Source organism: Somniosus microcephalus, chromosome 4, assembly GCF_052327205.1.
Source record: "Somniosus microcephalus isolate GS21.2 chromosome 4, FLI_Smic_1.0, whole genome shotgun sequence".
Lineage (NCBI taxonomy): Eukaryota > Metazoa > Chordata > Chondrichthyes > Squaliformes > Somniosidae > Somniosus > Somniosus microcephalus.
Window position 1 is genome coordinate 340,019,456 of NC_140990.1, and position 15,038 is coordinate 340,034,493.

A 15,038-nucleotide genomic window follows, 5' to 3' on the forward strand; every position below is an offset into this window, starting at 1 on the left:
CTCTCCCCGCACATTCACTCTCTCCCCGCACACCCACTCTCTCCTCACACACTCACGCTCTCACCGCACACTCACTCTCTCCCCACACACTCACTATCTCCCCGCACACCCACTCTCTCCTCGCACACTCACTCTCTCCTCGCACATTCACTCTCTCCTCGCACACTCACTCTCTCCTCGCACACTCACTCTCTCCTCGCACATTCACTCTCTCCTCGCACACTCACACTCTCCTCGCACACTCACTCTCTCCCCGCACAATCACTCTGTCCTCGCACACTCAGTCTCTCCCCGCACACTCAGTTTCTCCCCGCACATTCACTCTCTCCCCGAACACTCACTCTCTCCTCGCACACTCATTCTCTCCTCGCACATTCATTCTCTCCCCGCACACTCACTCTCTCCTCACACTCACTCTCTCCTCGCACACCCACTCTCTCCACGCACACACTCTCTCCTCGCACATTCACTCTCTCCTCGCATTCAATCTCTCCTCGCACACTCACTCTCTCCTCGCACACTCACTCTCTCGCCGCACATTCACTCTCTCCTCGCACACTCACTCTCTCCTCGCACACTCACTCTCTCCTCGCACACTCACTCTCTCCTTGCACACTCACTCTCTCCTCGCACACCCACTCTCTACCCGCACACTCACTCTCTCCTCACACATTCACTCTCTCCTCGCACACTCACTCTCTCCGCGCACACTCACTCTCTCCTCGCACACTCACTCTCTCCCCGCACACTCACTCTCTCCTCGCCCATCACTCACTCCTCGCACATTCACTCTCTCCTAGCACACTCTCTCTCCCCGCACACTCACTCTCTCCCCGCACACTCACTCTCTCCTCGCACACGCACTCTCTCCTCGCACACTCACTCTCTCCTCGCACACTCACTCTCTCCTCGCACATTCACTCTCTCCCCGCACATTCACTCACTCCCCGCACACTCACTTTTTCCTCGCACATTCACTCACTCCTCGCACACTCACTCTCTCCCCGCACACTCATTCTCTCCCCGCACACTCACTCTCTCCCTGCACTCTCACTCTCTCCTCGCACACTCACTCTCTCCTCGCACACTCACTCTCTCCTCGCACACCCACTCTCTACCTGCCCACTCACTCTCTCCTCACACATTCACTCTCTCCTCGCACACTCACTCTCTCCGCGCAAACTCACTCTCTCCTCGCACACTCACTCTCTCCCCGCACACTCACTCTCTCCTCGCACATTCACTCTCTCCTCGCACATTCACTCTCTCCTAGCACACTCTCTCTCTCCCTGCACACTCACTCTCTCCCCGCACACTCACTCTCTCCTCGCACACTCACTCTCTCCTCGCACACTCACTCTCTCCTCGCACACTAACTCTCTCCTCGCACATTCACTCTCTCCCCGCACATTCACTCACTTCCCGCACACTCACTCTCTCTCCGCACACTCATTCTCTCCCCGCACACTCATTCTCTCCCCGCACACTCACTCTCTCCCCGCACACTCACTCTCTCCTCGCACATTCACTCTCTCCCCGCACACTCACTCTCTCCTTGCACACTCACTCTCTCCGCACACTCACTCTCTCCTTGCACACTCACTCTCTCCTCGCACACTCACTCTCTCCCTGCCCACTCACTCTCTCGTCGCACATTCACTCTCTCCTCGCACATTCACTCTCTCCCTGCACACTCACTCTCTCCTCGCACACTCACTCTCTCCCTGCACACTCACTCTCTCCTCGCACACTCACTCTCTCCCCGCACACTCACTCTCTCCCCACACACTCCCTCTCCCCGCATACTCACTCTCTCCTCGCACATTCACTCTCTCCCCGCACACTCACTCTCTCCTTGCACACTCACTCTCTCCGCACACTCACTCTCTCCTTGCACACTCACTCTCTCCTCGCACACTCACTCTCTCCCTGCCCACTCACTCTCTCGTCGCACATTCACTCTCTCCTCACACATTCACTCTCTCCTCGCACACTCACTCTCTCCTCGCACACTCACTCTCTCCTCGCACACTCACTCTCTCCTCCCACATTCACTCTCCTCGCACACTCACTCTCTCCTTGCACACTCACTCTCTCCCCGCACACTCACTCTCTCCCCGCTCATTCACTCTCTCCCCACACACTATCTCCCCGCACACCCACTCTCTCCTTGCACACTCACTCTCTCCTCGCACATTCACTCTCTCCTCGCACACTCACTCTCTCCTCGCACACTCACTCTCTCCTCGCACAATCACTCTGTCCTCGCACACTCAGTCTCTCCCCGCACACTCAGTTTCTCCCCGCACATTCACTCTCTCCCCGCACACTCACTCTCTCCTCGCACACTCATTCTCTCCTCGCACATTCTTTCTCTCCCCGCACACTCACTCTCTCCTCACACTCACTCTCTCCTCGCACACTGACTCTCTCCCCGCAGGCTCACTCACTCCTCGCACACTCACTCTCTCCCTGCACACTCACTCTCTCCCCGCCCACTCAATCTTCCCCGCACACTCAATCTCTCCCCGCACACTCACTCACTCCCCGCACACCCACTCTCTCCTCGCACACTCACTCTCTCCTCGCACATTCACTCTCTCCCCGCACACCCACTCTCTCCTCGCACACTCACCCTCTCCCCGCACATTCACTCTCTCCCCGCACACTCACTCTCTCCTCGCACATTCACTCACTCCCCGCACACCCACTCTCTCCTCGCACACTCTCTCTCCTCGCACACTCACTCTCTCCTCGCACACTCACTCACTCCCCGCCCACTCACTCTCTCCCCGCACACCCACTCTCTCCTCGCACACTCACTCTCTCCTCGCACATTCACTCTCTCCTCGCACACTCACTCTCTGCTCGCACACTCACTCTCTCCTCGCACATTCACTCTCTCCTCGCACACTCACTCTGTCCTTGCACATTCACTCACTCCTCGCACACTCACTCTCTCCTCGCACACTCACTCTCTCCTCGCACACTCACTCTCTCCTCGCACATTCACTGTCTCCTCGCACACTCACTCTGTCCTTGCACATTCTCTCACTCCCCGCACACTCACTCTCTCCTCGCACTCACTCTCTCCTCACACATTCACTCTCTCCTCGCACACTCACTCTCTCCTCGCACACTCACTCTGTCCTTGCACATTCTCTCACTCCCCGCACACTCACTCTCTCCTCGCACTCACTCTCTCCTCACACATTCACTCTCTCCTCGCACACTCACTCTCTCCTCGCACATTCACTCTCTCCTCGCACACTCACTCTGTCCTCGCATTCACTCACTCCCCGCAGACTCACTCTCTCCCCGCACACACACTCTCTCCTCGCACACTCACTCTCTCCTCGCACAGTCACTCTCCTCGCACACTCACCCTCTCCTTGCACACTCACTCTGTCCCCGCACACTCACTCCCTCCTCGCACACTCACACTCTCCCCGCACACTCACTCTCTCCTCGCACACTCACTCTCTCCCCGCACACTCATTCTCTCCTCGCACACTCACTCTCTCCTCGCACACTCACTCTCTCCCCGCACATTCACTCTCTCCTCGCACACTCACTCTCCCCGCACACTCACTCTCTCCCCTCACACTCACTCTCTCCTCGCACATTCACTCTCTCCTCGCACACTCACTCTCTCCTCGCACACTCACTCTCTCCTCACACATTCACTCACTCCTCGCACACTCACTCTCTCCTCGCACACTCACTCTCTCCTCCCACATTCACTCTCTCCTCGCACACTCACTCTCTCCTCGCACACTCACTCTCTCCCCGCACACTCACTCTCTCCCCGCTCATTCACTCTCTCCCCGCACACCCACTCTCTCCTCGCACACTCACTCTCTCCCCGCACATTCACTCTCTCCCCGCACACTCACTCTCTCCTCGCACATTCACTCACTCCCCGCACACCCACACTCTCCTCACACACTCACTCTCTCCTCGCACAATCACTCTCTCCTCGCACACTCACTCTCTCCCCGCACATTCACTCTCTCCCCGCACACCCACTCTCTCCTCACACACTCACGCTCTCACCGCACACTCACTCTCTCCCCACACACTCACTATCTCCCCGCACACCCACTCTCTCCTCGCACACTCACTCTCTCCTCGCACATTCACTCTCTCCTCGCACACTCACTCTCTCCTCGCACACTCACTCTCTCCTCGCACATTCACTCTCTCCTCGCACACTCACACTCTCCTCGCACACTCACTCTCTCCCCGCACAATCACTCTGTCCTCGCACACTCAGTCTCTCCCCGCACACTCAGTTTCTCCCCGCACATTCACTCTCTCCCCGAACACTCACTCTCTCCTCGCACACTCATTCTCTCCTCGCACATTCATTCTCTCCCCGCACACTCACTCTCTCCTCACACTCACTCTCTCCTCGCACACCCACTCTCTCCACGCACACACTCTCTCCTCGCACATTCACTCTCTCCTCGCATTCAATCTCTCCTCGCACACTCACTCTCTCCTCGCACACTCACTCTCTCGCCGCACATTCACTCTCTCCTCGCACACTCACTCTCTCCTCGCACACTCACTCTCTCCTCGCACACTCACTCTCTCCTTGCACACTCACTCTCTCCTCGCACACCCACTCTCTACCCGCACACTCACTCTCTCCTCACACATTCACTCTCTCCTCGCACACTCACTCTCTCCGCGCACACTCACTCTCTCCTCGCACACTCACTCTCTCCCCGCACACTCACTCTCTCCTCGCCCATCACTCACTCCTCGCACATTCACTCTCTCCTAGCACACTCTCTCTCCCCGCACACTCACTCTCTCCCCGCACACTCACTCTCTCCTCGCACACGCACTCTCTCCTCGCACACTCACTCTCTCCTCGCACACTCACTCTCTCCTCGCACATTCACTCTCTCCCCGCACATTCACTCACTCCCCGCACACTCACTTTTTCCTCGCACATTCACTCACTCCTCGCACACTCACTCTCTCCCCGCACACTCATTCTCTCCCCGCACACTCACTCTCTCCCTGCACTCTCACTCTCTCCTCGCACACTCACTCTCTCCTCGCACACTCACTCTCTCCTCGCACACTCACTCTCTCCTCGCACACCCACTCTCTACCTGCCCACTCACTCTCTCCTCACACATTCACTCTCTCCTCGCACACTCACTCTCTCCGCGCAAACTCACTCTCTCCTCGCACACTCACTCTCTCCCCGCACACTCACTCTCTCCTCGCACATTCACTCTCTCCTCGCACATTCACTCTCTCCTAGCACACTCTCTCTCTCCCTGCACACTCACTCTCTCCCCGCACACTCACTCTCTCCTCGCACACTCACTCTCTCCTCGCACACTCACTCTCTCCTCGCACACTAACTCTCTCCTCGCACATTCACTCTCTCCCCGCACATTCACTCACTTCCCGCACACTCACTCTCTCTCCGCACACTCATTCTCTCCCCGCACACTCATTCTCTCCCCGCACACTCACTCTCTCCCCGCACACTCACTCTCTCCTCGCACATTCACTCTCTCCCCGCACACTCACTCTCTCCTTGCACACTCACTCTCTCCGCACACTCACTCTCTCCTTGCACACTCACTCTCTCCTCGCACACTCACTCTCTCCCTGCCCACTCACTCTCTCGTCGCACATTCACTCTCTCCTCGCACATTCACTCTCTCCCTGCACACTCACTCTCTCCTCGCACACTCACTCTCTCCCTGCACACTCACTCTCTCCTCGCACACTCACTCTCTCCCCGCACACTCACTCTCTCCCCACACACTCCCTCTCCCCGCATACTCACTCTCTCCTCGCACATTCACTCTCTCCCCGCACACTCACTCTCTCCTTGCACACTCACTCTCTCCGCACACTCACTCTCTCCTTGCACACTCACTCTCTCCTCGCACACTCACTCTCTCCCTGCCCACTCACTCTCTCGTCGCACATTCACTCTCTCCTCACACATTCACTCTCTCCTCGCACACTCACTCTCTCCTCGCACACTCACTCTCTCCTCGCACACTCACTCTCTCCTCCCACATTCACTCTCCTCGCACACTCACTCTCTCCTTGCACACTCACTCTCTCCCCGCACACTCACTCTCTCCCCGCTCATTCACTCTCTCCCCACACACTATCTCCCCGCACACCCACTCTCTCCTTGCACACTCACTCTCTCCTCGCACATTCACTCTCTCCTCGCACACTCACTCTCTCCTCGCACACTCACTCTCTCCTCGCACAATCACTCTGTCCTCGCACACTCAGTCTCTCCCCGCACACTCAGTTTCTCCCCGCACATTCACTCTCTCCCCGCACACTCACTCTCTCCTCGCACACTCATTCTCTCCTCGCACATTCTTTCTCTCCCCGCACACTCACTCTCTCCTCACACTCACTCTCTCCTCGCACACTGACTCTCTCCCCGCAGGCTCACTCACTCCTCGCACACTCACTCTCTCCCTGCACACTCACTCTCTCCCCGCCCACTCAATCTTCCCCGCACACTCAATCTCTCCCCGCACACTCACTCACTCCCCGCACACCCACTCTCTCCTCGCACACTCACTCTCTCCTCGCACATTCACTCTCTCCCCGCACACCCACTCTCTCCTCGCACACTCACCCTCTCCCCGCACATTCACTCTCTCCCCGCACACTCACTCTCTCCTCGCACATTCACTCACTCCCCGCACACCCACTCTCTCCTCGCACACTCTCTCTCCTCGCACACTCACTCTCTCCTCGCACACTCACTCACTCCCCGCCCACTCACTCTCTCCCCGCACACCCACTCTCTCCTCGCACACTCACTCTCTCCTCGCACATTCACTCTCTCCTCGCACACTCACTCTCTGCTCGCACACTCACTCTCTCCTCGCACATTCACTCTCTCCTCGCACACTCACTCTGTCCTTGCACATTCACTCACTCCTCGCACACTCACTCTCTCCTCGCACACTCACTCTCTCCTCGCACACTCACTCTCTCCTCGCACATTCACTGTCTCCTCGCACACTCACTCTGTCCTTGCACATTCTCTCACTCCCCGCACACTCACTCTCTCCTCGCACTCACTCTCTCCTCACACATTCACTCTCTCCTCGCACACTCACTCTCTCCTCGCACACTCACTCTCTCCTCGCACACTCACTCTCTCCTCGCACATTCACTGTCTCCTCGCACACTCACTCTGTCCTTGCACATTCTCTCACTCCCCGCACACTCACTCTCTCCTCGCACTCACTCTCTCCCCGCACATTCACTCTCTGCTCGCACACTCACTCTCTCCTCGCACATTCACTCTCTCCTCGCACACTCACTCTGTCCTCGCACAATCACTCTCTCCTCGCACACTCACTCTCTCCTCGCACTCACTCTCTCCTCACACATTCACTCTCTCCTCGCACACTCACTCTCTCCTTGCACATTCACTCTCTCCTCGCACACTCACTCTGTCCTCGCACATTCACTCACTCCCCGCAGACTCACTCTCTCCCCGCACACACACTCTCTCCTCGCACACTCACTCTCTCCTCGCACATTCACTCTCCTCGCACACTCACCCTCTCCTTGCACACTCACTCTGTCCCCGCACACTCACTCCCTCCTCGCACACTCACACTCTCCCCGCACACTCACTCTCTCCTCGCACACTCACTCTCTCCCCGCACACTCATTCTCTCCTCGCACACTCACTCTCTCCTCGCACACTCACTCTCTCCCCGCACATTCACTCTCTCCTCGCACACTCACTCTCCCCGCACACTCACTCTCTCCCCTCACACTCACTCTCTCCTCGCACATTCACTCTCTCCTCGCACACTCACTCTCTCCTCGCACACTCACTCTCTCCTCACACATTCACTCACTCCTCGCACACTCACTCTCTCCTCGCACACTCACTCTCTCCTCCCACATTCACTCTCTCCTCGCACACTCACTCTCTCCTCGCACACTCACTCTCTCCCCGCACACTCACTCTCTCCCCGCTCATTCACTCTCTCCCCGCACACCCACTCTCTCCTCGCACACTCACTCTCTCCCCGCACATTCACTCTCTCCCCGCACACTCACTCTCTCCTCGCACATTCACTCACTCCGCGCACACCCACACTCTCCTCACACACTCACTCTCTCCTCGCACAATCACTCTCTCCTCGCACACTCACTCTCTCCCCGCACATTCACTCTCTCCCCGCACACCCACTCTCTCCTCACACACTCACGCTCTCACCGCACACTCACTCTCTCCCCACACACTCACTATCTCCCCGCACACCCACTCTCTCCTCGCACACTCACTCTCTCCTCGCACATTCACTCTCTCCTCGCACACTCACACTCTCCTCGCACACTCACTCTCTCCCCGCACAATCACTCTGTCCTCGCACACTCAGTCTCTCCCCGCACACTCAGTTTCTCCCCGCACATTCACTCTCTCCCCGAACACTCACTCTCTCCTCGCACACTCATTCTCTCCTCGCACATTCATTCTCTCCCCGCACACTCACTCTCTCCTCACACTCACTCTCTCCTCGCACACTGACTCTCTCCCCGCACGCTCACTCACTCCTCGCACACTCAGTCTCTCCCTGCACACTCACTCACTCCCCGCACACTCAATCTCTCCCCGCACACTCACTCACTCCTCGCACACTCACTCTCTCCTCGCATACTCACTCTCTCCTCGCACACCCACTCTCTCCACGCACACACTCTCTCCTCACACATTCACTCTCTCCTCGCATTCAATCTCTCCTCGCACACTCACTCTCTCCTCGCACACTCACTCTCTCGCCGCACATTCACTCTCTCCTCGCACACTCACTCTCTCCTCGCACACTCACTCTCTCCTCGCACACTCACTCTCTCCTCGCACACTCACTCTCTCCTCGCACACCCACTCTCTACCCGCACACTCACTCTCTCCTCACACATTCACTCTCTCCTCGCACACTCACTCTCTCCGCGCGCACTCACTCTCTCCTCGCACACTCACTCTCTCCCCGCACACTCACTCTCTCCTCGCCCATCACTCACTCCTCGCACATTCACTCTCTCCTAGCACACTCTCTCTCCCCGCACACTCACTCTCTCCCCGCACACTCACTCTCTCCTCGCACACGCACTCTCTCCTCGCACACTCACTCTCTCCTCGCACACTCACTCTCTCCTCGCACATTCACTCTCTCCCCGCACATTCACTCACTCCCCGCACACTCACTTTTTCCTCGCACATTCACTCACTCCTCGCACACTCACTCTCTCCCCGCACACTCATTCTCTCCCCGCACACTCACTCTCTCCCTGCACTCTCACTCTCTCCTCGCACACTCACTCTCTCCTCGCACACTCACTCTCTCCTCGCACACTCACTCTCTCCTCGCACACCCACTCTCTACCTGCCCACTCACTCTCTCCTCACACATTCACTCTCTCCTCGCACACTCACTCTCTCCGCGCAAACTCACTCTCTCCTCGCACACTCACTCTCTCCCCGCACACTCACTCTCTCCTCGCACATTCACTCTCTCCTCGCACATTCACTCTCTCCTAGCACACTCTCTCTCTCCCTGCACACTCACTCTCTCCCCGCACACTCACACTCTCCTCGCACACTCACTCTCTCCTCGCACACTCACTCTCTCCTCGCACACTAACTCTCTCCTCGCACATTCACTCTCTCCCCGCACATTCACTCACTTCCCGCACACTCACTCTTTCCTCGCACATTTACTCACTCCTCGCACACTCACTCTCTCTCCGCACACTCATTCTCTCCCCGCACACTCACTCTCTCCCCGCACACTCACTCTCTCCCCACACACTCCCTCTCCCCGCACACTCACTCTCTCCTCGCACATTCACTCTCTCCCCGCACACTCACTCTCTCCTTGCACACTCACTCTCTCCGCACACTCACTCTCTCCTTGCACACTCACTCTCTCCTCGCACACTCACTCTCTCCCTGCCCACTCACTCTCTCGTCGCACATTCACTCTCTCCTCGCACATTCACTCTCTCCCTGCACACTCACTCTCTCCTCGCACACTCACTCTCTCCCTGCACACTCACTCTCTCCTCGCACACTCACTCTCTCGCACACTCACTCTCTCCTCGCACACTCACTCGCTCCTCGCACACTCACTCTCTCCTCGCACATTCACTCTCTACTCGCACACTCACTCTCTCCTCGCACATTCACTCTCTCCCCGCACACTCATTCTCTCCTCGCACACTCACTTTCTCCTCGCACATTCACTCTCTCCTCGCACATTCACTCTCTCCCTGCACACTCACTCTCTCCTCGCACATTCACTCTCTCCTCGCACACTCACTCTCTCCTCGTACACTCACCCTCTCGTCGCCCACTCACTCCCTCCCCGCACATTCACTCTATCCTCGCACATTCACTCTCTCCTCGCACACTCACACTCTCCTCATACATTCACTCTCTCCTCGCACACTCACTCTCTCCTCACACACTCACTCTCTCCCCGCACACTCACTCTCTCCTCGCACATTCACTCTCTCCTCGCACATTCACTCTCTCCTCGCACACTCACTCCCTCCCCGCACACGCACTCTCCTCGCACACTCACTCTCTCCTCGCACATTCACTCTCTCCGCGCACACTCACTCTCTCCTCGCACACTCACTCTCTCCTCGCACACTCACTCTCTCCTCGCACATTCACGCTCTCCTCGCACAGTCACTCTCTCCTTGCACACTCACTCCATCCCCGCACACTCACTCTCTCCCCGCACACTCACTCTCTCCTCGCACTCACTCACTCCTCGCACACTCACTCTCTCCTCGCACACTCACTCTCTCCTCGCACATTCGCTCTCTCCTCGCACACTCGCTCTCTCCTCGCACATTCGCTCCCTCCTCGCACACACACTCTCTCCTCGCACACTCACTCTCTCCTCGCACACTCACTCTCTCCTCGCACAGTCACTCTCTCCCCGCACACTCACTCTCTCCTCGCACACTCACTCTCTCCCCGCACACTCACTCTCTCCCCGCACACTCACTCTCTCCTCGCACACTCACTCTCTCCTCGCACACTCACTCTCTCCCCGCACATTCACTCTCTCCCCGCACACTCACTCTCTCCTCGCACATTCACTCACTCCTCGCACACTCACTCTCTCCCCGCACACTCATTCTCTCCCCGCACACTCACTCTCTCCCCGCACATTCACTCTCTCCCCGCACACTCACTCTCCCCGCACACTCACTCTCTCCTCGCACATTCACTCTCTCCCCGCACACTCACACTCTCCTTGCACACTCACTCTCCCCGCACACTCACTCTCTCCCTGCACATTCACTCTCTCCCCGCACACTCACTCTCCCCACACACTCACCCTCTCCTCGCACACTCACTCTCTCCCCGCACACTCACTCTCTCGTCGCACACTCACTCTCTCCTCGCATTCACTCTCTCCCCGCACACTCACTCTCACCCCGCGCACTCACTCTCTCCTCGCACTCTCTCTCTCCCTGCACACTCACTCTCTCCTCACACACTCACTCTCTCGCACATTCACTCTCTCCTCGCACACTCACTCTCTCCTCGCACACTCACTCTCTCCTCGCACATTCACTCTCTCCTCGCACACTCACTCTCTCCTCGCACATTCACTCTCTCCCCGCACACTCATTCTCTCCTCGCACACTCACTTTCTCCTCGCACATTCACTCTCTCCTCGCACATTCACTCTCTCCCTGCACACTCACTCTCTCCTCGCACATTCACTCTCTCCTCGCACACTCACTCTCTCCTCGCACACTCACCCTCTCCTCGCACACTCACTCTCTCCCCGCACATTCACTCTCTCCTCGCACATTCACTCTCTCCTCGCACACGCACTCTCTCCTCACACACTCACTCACTCCTCGCACACTCACTCTCTCCTCGCACACTCTCTCTCTCTTCGCACATTCGCTCCCTCCTCGCACACTCACTCTCTCCTCTCACAACCACTCTCTACCCGCACACTCACTCTCTCCTCGCACACTCACTCTCTCCTCGCACACTCACTCTCTCCTCATACATTCACTCTCTCCTCGCACACTCACTCTCTCCTCACACACTCACTCTCTCCCCGCACACTCACTCTCTCCTCGCACATTCACTCTCTCCTCGCACATTCTCTCTCCTCGCACACTCACTCTCTCCCCGCACACTCACTCTCTCCTCGCACACTCACTCTCTCCTCGCACATTCACTCTCTCCTCGCAGATTCACTCTCTCCTCGCACACTCACTCCCTCCGCGCACACTCACTCTCTCCTCGCACACTCACTCTCTCCTCGCACACTCACTCTCTCCTCGCACACTCACTCTCTCCTCGCACATTCACGCTCTCCTCGCACATTCACTCTCTCCTCGCACACTCACTCCATCCCCGCACACTCACTCCCTCCCCGCACACTCACTCACTCCCCGCACACTCACTCTCTCCTCGCACACTCACTCTCTCCTCGCACACTCACTCTCTCCTCGCACACTCACTCTCTCCTCGCACACTCACTCTCTCCTCGCTCACTCGCTCTCTCCTCGCACATTCGCTCCCTTCTCGCACACTCGCTCTCTCCTCGCACACTCACTCTCTCCTCGCTCACTCACTCTCTCCTCACACTCACTCTCTCCCCGCACATTCACTCTCTCCTCGCACACTCACTCTCTCCTCGCACACTCACTCTCTCCTCGCACACTCACTCTCTCCTCGCACACTCTCTCTCCTCGCACACTCACTCTCTCCTCGCTCACTCGCTCTCTCCTCGCACACTCACTCTCTCCTCGCACACTCACTCTCTACCCGCACACACACTCTCTACCCGCACACACACTCTCTCCTCATACATTCACTCTCTCCTCGCACACTCACTCTCTCCTCACACTCACTCTCTCCTCGCACACTCACTCTCTCCTCGCACACTCACTCTCTTCTCGCACACTCACTCTCTCCTCACACACTCACTCTCTCCCCGCACATTCACTCTCTCCTCGCACACTCATTCTCTCCTCGCACGCTCACTCTCTCCTCGCACACTCACTCTCTCCTCGCACACTCACTCTCTCCTCGCACACCCACTCTCTCCCCGCACACACTGTCTCCTCGCACACTCACTCTCTCCTCGCACACTCACTCTCTCCCCGCACACTCACTCTCTCCTCGCACACTCACTCTCTCCCTGCACACTCACTCTCTCCTCGCACACTCACTCTCTCGCACACTCACTCTCTCCTCGCACATTCACTCTCTCCCCGCACACTCACTCTCTCCTTGCACACTCACTCTCCCCGCACACTCACTCTCTCCCTGCTCATTCACTCTCTCCCCGCACACTCACTCTCCCCGCACACTCACCCTCTCCTCGCACACTCACTCTCTACCCGCACACTCACTCTGTCGTTGCACACTCACTCTCTCCTCGCACATTCACTCTCTCCCCGCACACTCACTCTCTCCCCGCACACTCACTCTCTCCTCGCACACTCTCTCTCTCCCTGCACACTCACTCTCTCCTCGCACACTCACTCTCTCGCACATTCACTCTCTCCTCGCACACTCACTCTCTCCTCGCACACTCACTCTCTCCTCGCACATTCACTCTCTCCTCGCACACTCACTCTCTCCTCGCACATTCACTCTCTCCCCGCACACTCATTCTCTCCTCGCACACTCACTTTCTCCTCGCACATTCACTCTCTCCTCGCACATTCACTCTCTCCCTGCACACTCACTCTCTCCTCGCACATTCACTCTCTCCTCGCACACTCACTCTCTCCTCGCACACTCACCCTCTCCTCGCACACTCACTCTCTCCCCGCACATTCACTCTCTCCTCGCACATTCACTCTCTCCTCGCACACGCACTCTCTCCTCACACACTCACTCACTCCTTGCACACTCACTCTCTCCTCGCACACTCACTCTCTCTTCGCACATTCGCTCCCTCCTCGCACACTCACTCTCTCCTCTCACAACCACTCTCTACCCGCACACTCACTCTCTCCTCGCACACTCACTCTCTCCTCGCACACTCACTCTCTCCTCATACATTCACTCTCTCCTCGCACACTCACTCTCTCCTCACACACTCACTCTCTCCCCGCACACTCACTCTCTCCTCGCACATTCACTCTCTCCTCGCACATTCTCTCTCCTCGCACACTCACTCTCTCCCCGCACACTCACTCTCTCCTCGCACACTCACTCTCTCCTCGCACATTCACTCTCTCCTCGCAGATTCACTCTCTCCTCGCACACTCACTCCCTCCGCGCACACTCACTCTCTCCTCGCACACTCACTCTCTCCTCGCACACTCACTCTCTCCTCGCACACTCACTCTCTCCTCGCACATTCACGCTCTCCTTGCACATTCACTCTCTCCTCGCACACTCACTCCATCCCCGCACACTCACTCCCTCCCCGCACACTCACTCTCTCCCCGCACACTCACTCTCTCCTCGCACACTCACTCTCTCCTCGCACACTCACTCTCTCCTCGCTCACTCGCTCTCTCCTCGCACATTCGCTCCCTTCTCGCACACTCGCTCTCTCCTCGCACACTCACTCTCTCCTCGCACACTCACTCTCTCCTCACACTCACTCTCTCCCCGCACATTCACTCTCTCCTCGCACACTCACTCTCTCCTCGCACACTCACTCTCTCCTCGCACACTCACTCTCTCCTCGCACACTCACTCTCTCCTCGCTCACTCGCTCTCTCCTCGCACACTCACTCTCTCCTCGCACACTCACTCTCTACCCGCACACTCACTCTCTCCTCATACATTCACTCTCTCCTCGCACACTCACTCTCTCCTCACACTCACTCTCTCCTCGCACACTCACTCTCTCCTCGCACACTCACTCTCTTCTCGCACACTCACTCTCTCCTCACACACTCTCTCTCTCCCCGCACATTCACTCTCTCCTCGCACACTCATTCTCTCCTCGCACGCTCACTCTCTCCTCGCACACTCACTCTCTCCT

At 57.6% G+C, this 15,038-nt stretch overlaps 1 protein-coding gene across 2 annotated transcripts in view; it reads right to left on the reverse strand.

The window, feature by feature from the left end:
* LOC147120728 (uncharacterized) overlaps positions 1-15,038 on the reverse strand; it is a 205,978-nt gene that overhangs the window by 75,268 nt on the left and 115,672 nt on the right. The window lies entirely within an intron of this gene.